Raw genomic sequence first — 17,010 nt, 5'->3', positions numbered from 1 at the left:
GGCTGTGTACTCATGTGATCCTGAGGGCTGTGCTTTGTACAGGAGTTTTTGTCACTAGGCAAGCAATGAATCCCAAGTGTGTCCCTCAGACAACTCAGGGAATGGAATGCCTGGATCCTGAATGAGTGGTGAACCTTGAAAGAAGATGGATGCTGATACCATTGATCCCATGAAGGTGGCACTTCATGGGATTGAGGATAAGGGTGGGTAAGATGGGTCTGTAGGATCTGACTGTCTTGTGCTCTCTTGGACATCAGCATCAGCACAGGAGGATTCGTTTCTGCTCGAGAGGTGCAGCCACCCACCAGCCAATGGCTGTTGTCAGCTTTGGGGGCTGGCAGTGGATGTGAGATGTGGCTGTTTGGTACCTAAATCCTCTGCAGAAATGTGCTGCAGTCTTCCCTTGAGTTTGGCCCCCACTGGTACTCTTATTGCTGCATCCTATCACAGGGCTCCACGTTGCCTTTAGAATTTACCCTCATCCTGCTTTAGATACTGCTTTACTGCCATTCCTGGCATTAACTCTTCTCCTTTTCCTTTTTCCAGTTCTATTTTCCCTGGAGGAGCAGTAGAAGCCCAGCAGCCATGCCTTCCTGAGCAAGGATCACTGCCTTTTGTCCTCACCCTGTGCTATGCCACAGCAGAGGGATGCCCAAGCTCTGACTGCTGATAAGTGATTGCTCCATGCATCTATTGGCGATTTGGTGGTGAGGATGTGTTTTCAAATGTTCTTCAGAACATTTGATCATCCACCTGTGGCCCTCAGCTGCCTGGATCCAGCTGGAATAAGGACCTGTCTTGCAGTTCAGTCTTTATGACGAGGAGAATGGCAATGTATAAATCCTCTATCATCCTGAATCAAATGCAAGCAGAGAGAAAAGATATTGAAGAATATTGAACCACAGAGGGAGAAAAAAAATTATGAGTGCAATCTGCTCCATTAAAAATTTCATAGGCTGTTACCTTTACAGTGCAATTAGCTGAGTGATTCTGGTGCTGTTGGAAGGCAGAGCAGTGGATAATCAGAGGCACAAATGCCTGTGCAGGTACATTTGCAGAAAACCTTTCGGTTTTAGCTGCTCCTCACGCGTTCCCAGCGCGCTGGTAAGTCACCAACTGTTGATCCCTTCCCTTCAGCCTCACTTTTCTCCTTTGCTTGTGTTTCCTCCCACAAGTGCAACAAGCCCCGGCCCCTGTGCCTTGATGTCTTTGTTCCCGGTGCAGCTGCTGTGGGACAGCGGCACAATGGGACCTGTCAGCGCTGGGGAGCGGGGCGGGGGCTGCTGCAGGCAGGCGGAGGGGGGCTTTTGTCAGCACGGGGTGTTTGCCACCTTTGATGCCAATCATCTTGGGAGAGCTAATGCTGACACGGAAAGCAGCGAGAGAGGGCTTTTCATGTGAATTCTGACGGAGAGAAAGGGATCCTGGGAGCCACAGGAGCACGTTTCCGTGGCTGGGTGCTTTGTACCAAGTTTGCGGTTTCTTTTTAATGCAAACCGATGGCCTTTTTTGCACTGCAATACTGAGGGGAAACTGCCCATTTCTTTGATAAATGGCCTGATTCCAGTCTTGCTCGCACCAGACATGCAGGAGGAGGCATCAGGGGATAGGCTTTCCTCGTGCAGAAAAATGCTTGGGGTTAATTCTTTGCATTTCATCATGAGGACCTGCAAGCCATGAGACTTATCTCAAAGCAGAAAGGTTTTACCACCCAGTGTTTGACACCTGAGCACCCTGGCTGTGTGCTTATGTCCAAAGGCTCCAGTCAAACCGTAGAAATTTGGAGTGGGCAGGGGGATAACTTCTCACAAACGACAAGGCAGACCCCAAGTTTTACATCTGCTGTCTCTTGTTCTGGCAGCTGAGGGGATGCTTTTGGCTCATGCAGTTGTGCAGCACGGGAGGTGAACTCTAGGAGTGGACATGCACGGCGGGAGCACGAGTCAGGGCTGCATTTATCTGCATGGCAATGACCAGCCAATTCTCTGATTAATTTGACAGCAAGCCCCGTGAAAGGCGCTGGGAGCTTTCTGCCCCCACCCCAAAGCCTGGAGTTCAGTGTCATACAACTGCACAACAATCACTAATGAGAAAAAAAATGTTCGTATTCCTTCTGGCTGAAAATGATAAATTTCCTTAAAAGCCAGACCCTGACATTTCAGTGAACTGTAGCAGAAGACAAAGAATGTGCATTGTTTCTAAACAGATGCAAAAATAATAATAATAAAAGGTCTTCTGCTTTTCAAGCCAATCTCCCAATTTCCAAACCTGGCTCATGGTTTTTCTCATGCTTCATGATGACAATGCCAAATCTCTGCTGTCAGACAGCTAAAAATGCTCATTCAGTTTCACCCAACTACCAAAGAAATGAGCAAAGTCAGATCAGTCTCTGCAGTTGGGATGGAGTTTATGTCTCTTGTTCTGATGTGTGGCTTAGAAGAAGTAAAAGCAGGAGGGTGAGCTCCAAGATGTCCTCCCACTGTCATTCTTCTGTGGCCATGCCAGAGCTCCCTTATCTTCCTTCTCTCCTAAAGCATCTCCTCACAACACACTGCTTACCAGAAATGATCCATGATTCAAGATAATTCATTTCTCAGATTGAAGCCACATTGTGAAATACAGACTGCCCTGCACAACAGCTCTGCTCTGAGGCTTTCCCTTCACTGCGGGTGCTTCTGCTCCCAGGACATTTCCACACCATTTCAAAACTGAAGTTTCTCTCCTCCAGGAAAGAAGAATTCTAGCATCCAGGTCCACTTCCAGCTCCCTTGTGTGAAAGATCCCATAGGTACGTTTTGGACTCATTTTTGGAAATGTGGTGGACTCTCCGGAATGCAAAAGGTGTGTTTTCTCATCTAGATTATTTCACTATCACAGCTCACAGATCCTGCTGGGCTGCTTGGGTGCCCTTTGATATCTGGGATCAGATGACTGGCCAGGGCTCCCAAAAACAGCCTGAATAGAGCCTGGGGTGAAAGTAGAACCCCAAATCCCATCCTGGAAGGGAACCAGTAACACTGCTAACTTGTTAGCACTCAAAGAGCTCTGGGCAGAAAAAGGAGCATTCAGGGCACCTTCTCCTCAGGTCAGGAGTTACTGCACTGCAGTCAGGGTATGAGTGGCTATTACTATGTTAGCTTTGGGGTAATATTGGAAGATCCAGGCACCTGCACCTGGTAGTGGAATGGGGCTAAACTCCATCAAACCTGCTTGAGATCCTGGCTTGCATAACATCCTCATTGTTGTGCTGTGTTCCTCTACACACAGGCCCTGTTGTGCTCCCTGCATGTTATTTGCAGGGGATTCTGGTAACCAGAGGCTTAAAATAAATCAGTTTTTTGTTGTTGTTGCTATCACCATGGGCAGCCTGGTACTGCTGAACTGTGGCCAGGGTCTCCAGTCCAGCATATTCTGCTGCCTCCTACAGCTCTGCTGGAAGTCAGCTGTCAGGCCAGATGTTTAGCAACCATTTTTCCTAGTAGGAAATTAGTCCCTATCAGGTAGCAGGTGGCATTTTCTCCCCTTGCTGTACAGTCAGAGGCTTTGGAGAGTGAACAACTTCATCCTCTCTCACCTACATCTATTTTCAAGGGGCAGCAGCATGGAATCGGCACCAGCAAAGCCAATTATTTGGAAGAACAGAGAGGAAATGAAGGTAAGAAAAATCAGTGTCTCTAATGGAACCAGACCAACAGCAGAACATCCATGAAATTATTATTTACAGAGACTTTGACTTTTATGACTATAGTCTCAAACAATGAGGGGTATCTATTTTCTGTTGGAGGCACTGGAGCATCTCTCTTTAACGTTAAAAAAAGCTGTGCACACCTGGAGAAAGGGCAAACGTGCCAGACAGGCAATGCAGCTTTGCTCTCCCAGCTGCTGCTGCAGAGATGGGTGGGGAGTGGGAGGGCACACCTTGCAGAGACGGTTTTGGCTGCAGCTCCAGCGAGCACATGTGAGATCCCGAGGTGCAGCTCCCCACTGATGTGCACCTGGCATCTGCTTTACCTGTGCCAAGCACAGCCCTGCCAGGGCTGCCTCCTGGAGCAGCAGAGGTGTGGCTGAGCAGGGACTAAACCCGCTGCCTCCCACAGGTTTAGGGTGTGAAGGAGAAGCAAACAAGCTTTGAAAGGTTCCCCAGGGAGCAGACTTAGTAGCTGAGGTCTCTGGGGGATGCTAGAGCCTGGATACCTACTTATCCGTAGGAGTCTGTGTGCAGGAGGGCTTGCAGTTTTCCCTGGAGATTTGCAACTTCTGCTGGTTTCCCCAGCATATAATATTGGCTTGACAACTGTAGCTAACTTCTGGTTCCACTTGCTTTTCCTGTTAGCTGGGAGTGTTGTGTGCAAAGAGGAGCAGACCTTGTTTATATCTGCAGAGCTGAGGGAGGTCAAATGCAAGCCAGGAATGGCCCCAGTTGCCACTCAAAACTTGAGGAGGGAGATATGGGGAAAGCTCTGTGTGAGTAACTCTCAGCTGGAGAGTGCTGTGGGGGTTTCTGTATCTGTCACATGTGTATTTATGCCCAGAGCTGCTGTGTTTGCCTGGTGGGAGCATGGACACAGGCATGTATTTGCATAACCCAGCAGGTTATCATGTTAGCTTGCTGATCAGTTCTGCCTTTTAGTGGTTAAATACTTCCCAGATCAGGTCAGACTGTGCAGAAATTAGCTGTGTTTGAGAGGGTTTTGGGATACACCAAAGGGTTTGGATACTCCGGTGGCAGGGGCTCTGATGAAAGACAAGCTGAAAGCCTGGCCCCTCGTGGTACCCAAATGTCAGGACCCTCACTGGGCTCTCCAGGCACTGCTCCATCTTTATGCCAGATGTCTCCTACCTTCCCAGCAGGGTCAGCATGCAGTCAGTGGCTCCATGTGATCTTTGGCTCTGCCACAAAATGTCCCCCTGGGTCAGAGGGCAACCTCTGAGGCTGCTGGCAGAGCACAGCCCTTGAGGGACTGGGGAGCCCTGATGTGTGTGTGATGCTGCAAACCACAGAGACACCCTGGCCCTCACTTGAACTCAAGGGTCTGGTTTCCAGGGGGATACAGAAACAGATTTTATAAAGGCATCAATCAGGATATCTCTGTTCTCACAGACTGCCACTCCATGGCTTGTACTGACTGACTCTGGTCACAGCTCTCCTGAAAAATCTTTGGGGTCCCTGAAGCCAATTGTGAACTCCTACTGGCTGCACCAATGTGAAGGATTTTGGTAGGGCATTGACAGAAGCACAGTGGAGGTGACAATATGTGGGAGCAGCCCTGGCCCCATGTCTGATTGCCATGTTCTTGTTTTGGGCTGCTGTGGGGGAAGGATGGGGAATGTGCCTGCTGGTGATTTGGGCTGTCAGGTGTTGCTGAGGGCTGTCTTCAGCCAGGCAATCAGCAGAGACCCACAGCACGACAGCAAGGCCAGGAGAAATGGAGTCTGAAACCCTCTGCTGCAGGGCATCAGAACCCACAAACAGCTAAAACCTTGTGCTTGCATGCTGCCTGCTGGAGGTATAAAATGCAAAACAAGACAAAAAACCCAGCCAAATCCTCACCTGGTGCCAGCAGCATCCTGATGTCAGCTGAGGCTCAGCCCAGTGCTGGCACCAGTCCTTTCAGGCAGCTGTGGAAGGGGAGCAGTGCTGGCCAGCAGAGCTGCTCCTCTCTCTCCTTCCTCCCCATCCTTCCCAGCCTCCTTCTTTACGGGGTTAATTTTATTTTTTCCTCCAGGGGTTTAGGAACAGGCAGCTGAAATGCGCAGGCCAGCTGCCTGCCGGTGGCAGCAGGAAAACAGGCAGACAAAGCAGATGGACACAGCAGGGGTGAGGGAAGGAGCGCTGTCTTCAGCGGGCCATGGGCACCACCAAAGAGTAAACAGCTCTCCAAAGGGAGCCGGGAGCCAGCTCCAAACCCCATCCTCTCCCAAGTACTCAATCACAGCACATTAACAAGAACGCCTGGACTGCTGGGGGAGAGTAAACAATAAGAGGCCATGCTGGCAGGAGAGTGGGAAAAAGCAGAGCCCCCTCCAGCTAATATTTATTGAAAAGGGTGTAAAAAGTGGCTTGCGGCTCAGCGTGCTGTCAGCGAGACGCAGTCTGTGCTGCTGCTCATCTCCTCTCGGGACGACTGCCCTTTCCCTATCTCCGTCCCTAACCCCACATATTCAGAGGATTTATTTGAGAGGAGGAACAAAGGAAATCCAGAAGCTGGAGGTGAATCCACTGCCCCCTCCTCTTGAACTGGCTGCTGCTCCACGGACGCGGCCTCGCTTCCCAAACCCAGGCTGGCATTTGGGGCCTTGACTCCGACACCGCGGCCGTGCTGCCACCCAAGAGCTCTGCTCCCATGTGGGAAAGGGAATCGTGTTTGGGGGACCAGGGCTATTGTTCAGCAGCAGGAGGGGGTGATTCTTCTCCTGCTTGTGCCAGCGTGACTTCCTTGGTTTTGCTGGAGCAGCTCCTGATTTATGCCTGGGAGCTGGATCCCGCTCGCCAGGCGCTGCTCTTTCATCTGCAACATTGCAGCGAAGTTTGTTTACAAAGCTTTTGGCAGGGCCGCAGATTCCTTCTCCCCTTCCCCCCCTTCCCCCTAATCAGCTGCACTTTTCTCTCTCCTTTGAGTCCCACTGAAAAACTGATTGACCTTTGCAAGCCGTGGCTGACACATGAACCGTGCAAAATCCTTTCTGCTCCCTCAGCCCCGTGCTTGTTTGGGAACCCGGCCGCCTGCAGCAGCCCGAATGGGTGGCCTCAGGCAAACGAGCTTGGTGCCTTTTGGGAGCTGCTTTGCTTTTAGTCTTGAGCATCCTTGACATTGGGTGAATGTGTGTTTTGTGGCTGAGCCTCCCCAGTGCTCTTTGCAAACGGTGGCATTGCTAAAAATGTGCCTCTGACATGCGCTCATTCCCAGGTTGCCTCTAAAATGGACCCATTTAAGCAACATTGAATTTCAAGGCAGGATATGAAAACTTCTGGCCCAGTGTCTCCCTCCACCCCAGCAGGGTGTAGCCACACGGAACGTGCACAAAGGCAATTTAATCCTTTTTGGGACCAAACTCAGCAAACTCTTCCATGAGAAGCCAGCCTGACCTGCAGCATCTTTCTATTTCAGCCATGGGGTATGAATTGCCCATGTTTGGGCTGTTGAACTACTGAAAATCTAACGAGAGCCATGAATTTGCCATAAACATGCCTAAACTGTTTTTTCTTTCTATATTTCTTGGGGGTAAAGAAGCATGGGAGAAGAGGTGTCCTGGTGGTTTGGCTAAATTATCTTTGCAGTTGTTCCCACAGACTCAATGTCCAGTGATACTGGGACCTAAACATTCTTTTACACCTTCTTGAGCACATGTTGGTCCTTATCCCTTTTATCATATTTCAGTGGTGGTTCAGCTTTCTGTTGTGTTACTTGTCTGTATTGCAAAAGCAAGGTTCAGAAGCAGCTTTCCACTGCTGGTAGAAATTGAGTTGTTTTTGAGGCAGACCAGCCTCTGCTAGAGGCCTTGTGCTATCTGCCTTGTGTTTGAAAGGCTGGAATTGGAGGCAGGTGAAAATATAATAGAGATGTTTTCTTGCGGTTGTCTAAAGCAGTTTTTTGGTGCTAACCCCGGTGTGTTACACACCTTGGTAAAATCTGAGTGTTGCTCACCTTGTCCAACACAAATCAGAGGAAATATAAACAGTAATTTGTAGCACACACAAGGACAGAGCTCTGAGAAAAGTGCCAAAGCAACCAGGGATGTGTCAAAGAGTGAAGGCTGCTCCGGCTCTGGAAGCAAGACATAAAGTTTCCGCAGAAAGACAACAAATAATCCAAGAAACCCCTGCGCAGCAATCACACGGGCTGAGCCTCCTCAGACTCCAAATGTAAAGCACAAGGGTCCCATGGGGCACCCAAATGTGTCTGGCCTGTACCCAGCCAGGGGAGCTCTGCTGGGCTGTGATGCATCCCAAATGACCCATACTCAGGTCATGTGTGCCAGAAGAAGACTTTTACTGGACCCCAGAAGAGATTTGGTGTAACTTAACAACACAATCTCCCTTCCTTTTTCAGGGAAAGACATGTCCTCAAATCAAGTAAAAAAATAAAAGTGTTCTCTTATCACTCCTACAATCAAATTCCTCTGGTGCTGATGGTGGGCTTCTCCTCTCCCTGGGAAATACATCAATTTGATTTTCTCCCTCAAAGGATAAATCACTGAAATTGGGAATTCCAATTCCAATGGGAACACCCTTGTAAGGAGCTCTGCTTTGTTTCAGTCTTTCTATGCATGCTCATTTTATTTCTCACGCTTCCTTCCTCTCTGATATTTTTTGGGGTTTTTTTTGGTTTTTTTTCCCCCCAAACATCCTTTTCTTCAGCAAGAGCTGGTGCTGCCTGGGCTGTGCCTTAGCAGCTGAGCACACCCCAGTGTCTGTCCTGGGCAGTCTGTCCCTGCCTCTCTGCAATGCTGATTCCCCCATCAAAATAAAATTATTGAAAGAAGCAGCAGAACCCATGTGCTTAGAGCAGTTGCACTGCATGTAAGTGTCAAAAAATTTGACATCTACAATTGATGGTGGCAAAGCCCTGACATGGTGAACAGGACCAGTCAGCAATGGGAAACTTTTATTAAAGGGCAGTAAATATTTAGCCTTCCATCTTCTCTGGGCAGCAAGTGAACAAGGTGGGCTCCAGAAGTATCCTGAAGCTTTCAGCACAATGTTCTGATTTTCATGTGGTACCACTCCATCTCAGCCTGGGGTTTAACCCTTATTATGATGCTTTCTCTTTTAGCCCCTGACCAAATAAAAACTCCCAGATTTCGGGGTTTATCAGACAGAGTCATGTGAGACATGCTGCTCCTTCCCTGCAGGTGGGCAGAAGAAGAGGGGATTCATTCTGAAGACATTTCAAGCTTACTTTTCTTTTTTCCTCACACCTACACCTCACCACTTGCATAACTTGGCTGGAAAAATCCAAGTGGAGCAATGATCTCAGCCTCTTGAGCTCTGATCATGGTCTGCAGTTCCTCCTGAAGCCCTCCATGCTCTCCAGGAACATATTTACCCCAGCCCAAGGGCTGAAGGTGACTTTTGTGTTGCTGATGCTGGGATCTGTGGCTGCTGATGCAGATCCCAGTTGAGGAGAAGAGCTCGTGGGGCTTGTAGAAATGGTCTGAGACTCAGTCTGATGCTGTGGAGGCTTTGGCAACTTCCACGTGTGACAATGGGGTCCCTTGGAGGGCACCAAGGGAGCTTTACCTTTGCCTTTAGTGATTTAAGAGTGCCTTTCCTTGTCTCTGTGGCTCTTAATTTCCTAAGATTGGATGTTTTATGGATTTAGGATGTGTCTGTGCCCTCCAGAGGTCTGCCAGGAAGCACCCAAGGCAGATGCACCTTGCTTTTGGGAAAGGGTCTGCTCTCTTCTCTGGGATACAGCCAGTGCTGGATGCCACAGTGGCCCCAAAGAGTTCCAGAGGGCTGAGGATCACACTGTGCCAGTGGTTGTCTTGTTTGTCTGTCAGCCCAAAATAAGAATGGCATCATTTGAAGAGCAAGAGCTTTGCAGCCAGTAGTGAGGGGTGTTATGAAGTTTCCTTACCTAAGGGCTGTGCAGTGTTTTGGGGTCCTGGGAAGAGAGATTTTTTTTCTGCAATGAGTCCTATACCCCAATATTTTTCTCAAATTCTGTTTGCCAGCAAATTACCTGGATTTGAAATTCAGGTGAGATGCTGGATGAAAAAAATATTCTTCCCCACGTTACTCTGACCTCTGAGGTGGCTGATTTATTTTTTAAAGACATCACTGCTCCCCTTGGGAATGGTGTCTTGTTCTGTTTTTTGCTCTAAGGAGGTAGCTCTTTTCATGTTTATCTTTGATTCAAGCATTGTAAGGAGCAATCCCCCTCACTTATGCGCTTCATTGTATTCTGGCCACGAGAGATTCTCCCCTACTGTTTGTAGCTCTCTTTTCAGTGTAGCCAGTAAAATATTTGAACAGAAAATAAAAAAAAAGAAAAGTAAAAAAAAAAAAAAAGACACTAAACAGCCTCCAGTATTTAGAGGATAAAACAAGATGTAAGTGGAAGGCTTACTGTGGTTAATGCACAGGGCTGGGAGGCTTCAGATGGACCATGGCCTCTCTGTGCTGCTCTTCTTCTGACTTCTTCTGTGACTGTCTCATTTATTTGGCCACCTCCTGCTGCAGCTCTGGGGTCTTTAACATACCCCATGTTTTCTGCCAGGAAAACCCATGGAAAAACAGAGGGACAAGCAGAGATTTGGGTCTGAGGTGGGAGGGAAGATGCTCTTTGTTAGTCCAGCTGATGACAGGTGAAGTATTGGTGGAAGAGCTCAGACAGCATTTTGACTGAGTGTTGGAGCGTGTGAGAGGCTGTGCAGATGCAGCCTCCAAGGCCAAACAAATGGGGAATTTTCCCCACTTCAGCCTTTTCCCCCTTCCTGGCCAAGGGAAGGCTTGGGAAGCAGTGAGCCTACAGGTAGACATTTTGAAGCATGAGCTGTTGTCAGTGTCAGGATCCACACTTGCTGCAAACATTTATGGGAATTGTTTCAATGTGGTAACACATCCATGCATCTGTTGAAGCCCCAGCTAAGCTGAGGTCTCTTCTCCTGCTTATTATTTGGGGCAAAGGCAGTTTTTAAGACATCTCTCTGCCAGGTCTAATGCTGCAGGGAAGCTGTTTTGCACAAGATGGTTGCAAGCCAATGGCTCATCCACTGAAAAATAAGTTAAATCCCAATGGGCTGTAACAGGCAAACCTGTGTTAAAGGATCTTAAAGTTAATTTTGTCCTTCAAAGACCTGCTGTGAATTCAAAACTGAGACAAAGTGGCATGAAGAGCTGAGTGTTTGGAAAAGTAGAAACTCACTGTGATGGTGATCATGGTGTGGTTTGAGGGGAGGCCCCCAGCAGGAGCTGGAGTAGTCCAGGTAATTCCAGGTAATTAAAAAGAAAAACATCCCCAGATTTTGGAGGTTTTTTTTTTTAACTTCTGGGGTGTAATGGCATGTTGGAAGATGGAGCAAAAAAAGGGAATATTTAAATAAATAAGCAAGTGTTTCCCTGTGGGAGAGGGACCAAGTGAGCCTGTGAATTAATGATCAGTTTTTAATTTGTCCTTTCTTTGGTATCAATGAAATGATTTCATTGGTATCAATGAAAATGACAGAATGACTGAGGTATATGTGCTCACAGGAAAGATGTGAGCCCAAGAGAATGACATCAGGACTATTTTTAATATTTTTTTTTCCTTGAAGAAGATACTTCCCTTCACCTCTAACACCAAAAATGTGATAAGAGAAAACAAAAGGGCAGCCTGAAATTTACCCCTCTGTGAGAGCTGCTCTGAAGACATTGATCCCCTGAGAGTAAAGTGATTTATCCTGCACTGCTGTGTTTGCCACGAGTAAATTTCTCAGGAAGCCTGGACAATGCTCATGTCCCATCAGAGTCTTGAAGTCCACCATCCCTGGGCTGCCCTTGGCAGAAGATTCAGCCTCCTTGGTGCTCTCAGATGCCATTTTGCTGGCTGCAGACCTGTGCTGATTGCCAGTGTTGGGTGGTTCAGGGATTTATGCGTTTCAGGACACCAGGGGGACAGGGAGACACTCATGTTTCTGAAGATCCCGATTTGAAAAGACTGATGAATGTGAAAAGTTGGAATTAATGTGTTGGAGGCAAAACCAGCCCCCATGGCCAGATTTGAGTTCTGATTATTGGGAGTATTGATGTTTGATCCCCACAACCACATCTAGTTGTGCAGGACACCATTAACCTTGGCTCTGCACAGGGTTGTCACATTTCCCACTGTGAAATCAAAAGGACTAATGAGGTTTTCAGTGTAATGAAGCTTCTTGAGAGTTTTCTTCAAGAGCAAGCAGTTTACCCAACTTCATACTTACATTCACAGCTATAACAGGCACCTTGTTTCAGCCAAAATAAAAAAGGTATTTCTGAGTCTTGGCAAGGCTTAGGCTTAAGGAAACTCTCTTTTTGGGTGCTCACTTGTATTTATTATCTGTAAGTCAGGTTTTTAAGGGAGTGGTCAAGGGTTTAGCTGCCTGGGGGAGTGACCTGGGTGGAAGCAGTGCCCTGAGGTTGCAGAGTCCTTTGTGAATCCCTCATCTCCATGGAGGCTCTGGAGCAGCAAGAATGTGTCTGCAAACTGCCAGCCATGCCTTGGCCTAATTAAATATTCATTGTGACAAAATACCACAAACACAGGAGACTTTCCAGCAATTGCTTCACCCCAGGTAATGAACTACTCTGGCTCACTCCATGGGGCTCCCACGCTGCATTTCCTTCCTCCCTCCACCCTCACTGCTCACCTTGATCAGCCTCCTGTTCCTTGTAATGAACAGGGAAAGATCGAGCTGGGCTCTTTAATTCATGGCTGCCTTGTCTTAGTGCATCCATCCCCAAAAATGCTTCTGTTTTGGTGTCCTGTGGGCCTGATTATTACCTTCCACACTCTCTTCTGTGGCCTCTGGCTTTGAGTTGAGGTCTTCACCAGGTGGGTCAGCTGCCAGACTGGACCTATAGCCTCTCTTTTCCTTCTGCACCTTGGCTCACGCTGGGTCTTTGTTACAGAATATTTCTCATTCTCAACACTCCCAGACATGAGCAATGCAACTGTGCTGCTGCCAGCAAACACAGCCCTCAGCAGGAGCTTTTATGACAATATCACCTCAGCTCCTGCCCCATGGTGCTGTCTCAGGAACTGACCTCATCATTTCCTGATTCTGAGCTCAAAATTTGGGGCACGGGGCACAAACGTGCACAGCACTGACTGCTGTGAAACCTTGGGAGCCTGGTGAGCTCATCCTGTGTGAAACCTTTCCTCAGCCTGTCCCTGCACTCCCAAACCAAAGTTCTGTGTCAGGGACCATGAGCTTCCCAGGTGGTCTCAGCAATCACAGGTTTTAGCCAAAATAAGGGTCACTCTTACACATACCCGAAAATAGAAATGGAAGGACTGAGGGTCAGGCTCCTGGCTTCAAGCTGCATTTCTTTTCTCTTTTGAGATGAATAGGCTTCTTGTGGAAGGCATCAAGCTGGACTGTCCTCCAGTCCAGCTTAATTCCCATCCCACATCCTGACCAGCTCTTCTTATCCAGGGCAGATGCAAAAACACCCCACTGTTAGAGAACAACTTAATCACAGAAAAACTTTTCTACAAAATCCTTGTTTTGCTTTTTTTCTCATTCCCCCATCCCTCCAAGCAAGGAGTTTTATATCTCTCATGACCTGCTAGGGCTTTTTTGACTCCTTGCTTTTATTACTCCTGTGGCTCATAGATCATAGAAGAGTTTGGGCTATAAGGGACTTTTAAAGGTCACCTGGTCCAACCCCCCTGCAATGAGCAGGGACATCTTCACCTAGATCATTCTTATTATTGGAATGTCCATACCTGCCCTGAATGTGTGGCTTGTAGAGATGTGCTAGTGCAGTGAAATGCACAGGAAAATGATGCATTATGTCAAATTTGGGGCAGAAATCCTTCAGTGAGCTGATTTTTAGTGACTTTATTTCTTTGGTTCCTCAGCTGATTATTTAGCCATTTTCACCAGAAAGTTTTGTTTCAGAGAAATGAGAACTCACCCGCATTCAGGATAAACTCACATTTTATTTTGGTTTTTTTTTTAGGTTTGAAAATGTCGGGTTGTCTCTGGTGGAGGATGTGTGTGCTAGTTTTATTTTGTGTGTGTGGCATCCCTGCATATGTTTTGGATTGGTTCAGGAGATGAAGTAGCAAAACAAGGTTTTCTTTATTCAGAAATGGAAATGAAAAGATCAAACAGCTGAGACAAGAGCTGTATGTAAATGCTTTATGTTTTACTGATTATTTAATAGATATCAATAGCAGTAATTATTGTTACTGTGACTCTTTCTGCTGTTACTTTCCCCATCACTCCTGAGTTTTTCTAAGTTTGTGAAACATTTTGATGGCTCATTCCTGTTTGTTTTCCACTCATTGAGGTGTTTTAAACTCTGCTGCAATCTGTCTAAGAGGCTGTGGCAAGCCAAAGACAGTGGTTTGTGCAGTGCACTGGCAGAGCAGGAGTTCCCTGCACAGAGGTGGCACTGGGTATGTTGCTTTCTCTTACCCTGCTTCTGTAGAAGTGTGCATTTGACTGATGATTAGCTTCCAGGGAGCACCTGAAAGTCCTTTAGGTGAATATCTGGTCACAGAGATGCTCTGATTTTTGGGCTAAGGATGCCAAGATTCAGGAATGCAGCCTAGCTTGATTGGCAGGCTCTAGCAGTGGGAAACTGAGGGATGGTTGTTGACCATAGAGGGCAACTTCAGAAAAAATTCTGCATGAAAGAAGGTGTGGGTAAAGAAGGGAAGGGACCTGCACAAATCCATGTCCTTTTTCCTAATTTCAGCCATTAGAAGCTGGGGAAATGCATGGTGGAAATAATTTTAGGCAAGTAGGTTTGTTGCAGCTGCAAAGCTGAGTGAGTGATGGAAAGGGAAAAAAATGCCAAATCAAAAGTTTATAGGCTCTATATTTTTGGATGGGGCTTTGCTGAGCTTTTTAGTAGGTTTTTTTTCTCCCTGAATTTGGCACAGTTAGCATGACAGAAGCTAAGATGATACATATGTTTTATAACTGTAGCTCACATTGTGAGTTTAAAATCAGTTTGTCAATGTCTCTTCTCCTTTCTCTCTTTCCTTTTTCTCTGTATTTGCTGTTTCTCTTCATGAAGAAGTTCTGCAGCCTCAGCTGAGGAACTGGATGTCATTTTGTTGAGGGAACAGCAATGACATTTTGTTTGGATGGGACTGACATTCTTGCAGTTTGGATGGCCAAGAGAAAAAGACAATCAGAGAAGGTTTTTTCCCTCCACATTATTTCTCAAATTCTCTTTGTAGTTCTAAGAGTATTTTTTCGAAGAAAATTAAGAGAGGAATTTCCATAGGTAAGTCTAATTAGGCAGAGCAAAATTTCTAGGGTGGCTCATGGCCCATTTGGGTGTAACAGAGACTCTGAAAAATAACTTCAGTTTCCCCAGACATTCTGGCCACTGCAGATGTGTTGACTTTATATATCACAGGGCAGAAAAGCCACATGCATTCTAATCTTCCAACATCCCATAGCTAAAGGTCCACAATATCCTGTATTTCTGCATTGGACAGCAGTATATATCAGGGTAAAGTCTAACACTGCAAATGTGGGAAGGTTGCCTCACATGTAGGTCTTGTTTATCTTCTCAAAAGTGAACATTTTCCCAGTGAATCCAATGTCTGTACATGAGTTATAAACCTGGGAGTGCACTTCTCTGTTTGGCATACTGGCATGCTCAGGAATGGGACTAAAAAGGGTACAGCCGTGGTTTAGGTTGTTGGTTCATGCTTGCTTGGTGTTATTCTACTGCCTTCCATGAAGCTAAGCTGAATTACATCTACTGAAACCAAATCCATCTAATTTTCTCCCCTTGCTTCTTACCTTCAGGCTTGATGTATTATGTCTGGAAGCAAACAGTTAGAATAAGATGCATTTGTTAGATTGTGTCTTTTCATTATCCAGACAGAAGGAAGAGGCAGTTGACAAAGTTTCAGCAGACGGTGCATAGTTGTTGTTTATGTTAAACAAAACGAGAATGTGCAGCATTCAGGGGTATAAACAGCATGACAGCAATAAGCATAAAACATAAGATTGGAAGCAGATTTCACTTTCAGGCCTTGGGGAGCAGATGGATCTGAGATCATTGTGCATTTGTGTACAACTCCAAGACCTATATAAACTCATTTATTCCCCATGTCTATGTGTTTTACAAGAGTCAAATGTAGCACGGCTACAAATGGATGCAGCTTCATTGAACATAATGGGCTGGACCCAAGCACCCAGATCTGTCTCCTAAACTGCTCCAACAACACTAAAAGGATGGAGAGATGCTTTAGTCTTGCAATCAGAGATTGCCTTGTCATCTTAATGTTCAGGTGGCATAAAGATGAGGCAGCCCCTATTTGCATCTCCTCTATGTGCAGGCTGGAGGGAGCTGAATATGAGACGAATCACAGCTGGAGAGGTTTAGATTTGCTGAACTTGCACAGGAGCTGCTTTCTCCCCATATCTTATATCTACAAGATATATAGATATAGAAGAAGCACTAAACTTTTCCCTTGATTGCTGTTTCCTTAACTCTCAATCCCCGAGTTCCCATCCCAGATCTTGCAGCAGGATGAGCACAGCTGGAAGAGGAGATGCAGCTCAAACAATGGAGTTGCATCTGTTGGTACACGTGTGGCTCAGGACTGATGCTCTAAGTTAGAGAGGAAACAAAGCCCACCCTCTGTACATTGGTGGAGATAAAGTCTTAATTTCTCAATTTCAGTGGGCCAACTGGATCAGTTCAAAAGCTGCACTGATTCAGTACTTACAGAGGCAGGACCACACGGGATGCCTATTATTTATGGCCCTGATTCCACGGCAGATCCATGTCATTGAAGTGAAGGACATAATGAGGGATTTCAGGCCCAAGCAGAGACTATCCAAGCAGGTGGGAAAGTGACAGGCCAGCATCCAGCCTTCAGAGCACAGACCAAAGCAAAGCTGTTTTAAATAGCAACAATGGCCCTAATCCCCCGGCAGGATGGAGAGATGCAGATTGGTAAAGGGAAGAAAGGGGAAAAAATAGCAACCACATCAAGTGTGTGCATGTGAGAATCCCTTTCAGGATGCATTAATAGGATGCACTGAATAGGAAGAAGAGACCCTGGAGTGTGTTTAAAACTGATTCCTGGTATAAAATGAACCACTGTAAATGAAGCGCTGTACAAAAGAAATAATAAAAATATATCACTGCAGTCAGTACCCCAGTCTGGGTCAGCGTTTAACCACGTCAGGACTCACCATTAACTCAGAGGCAGAATAACACGGGCAAACAAGATGACAGCTGGGAGGGAGAACATGAGGACAGCCACAGGACCCCAGTGAGGTTCTTCTTGTTGCTGCTCCAAGTGATGGGAGCCCAGGAGGGAGAGGAAGCACCCGCCAGGC

The sequence above is a fragment of the Melospiza georgiana genome, chromosome 1, assembly GCF_028018845.1.
Source record: "Melospiza georgiana isolate bMelGeo1 chromosome 1, bMelGeo1.pri, whole genome shotgun sequence".
NCBI classification, from domain to species: Eukaryota; Metazoa; Chordata; class Aves; order Passeriformes; family Passerellidae; genus Melospiza; species Melospiza georgiana.
The sequence above is the reverse complement of the archived record's forward strand: the minus strand, read 5'-3'. Positions refer to the sequence as shown.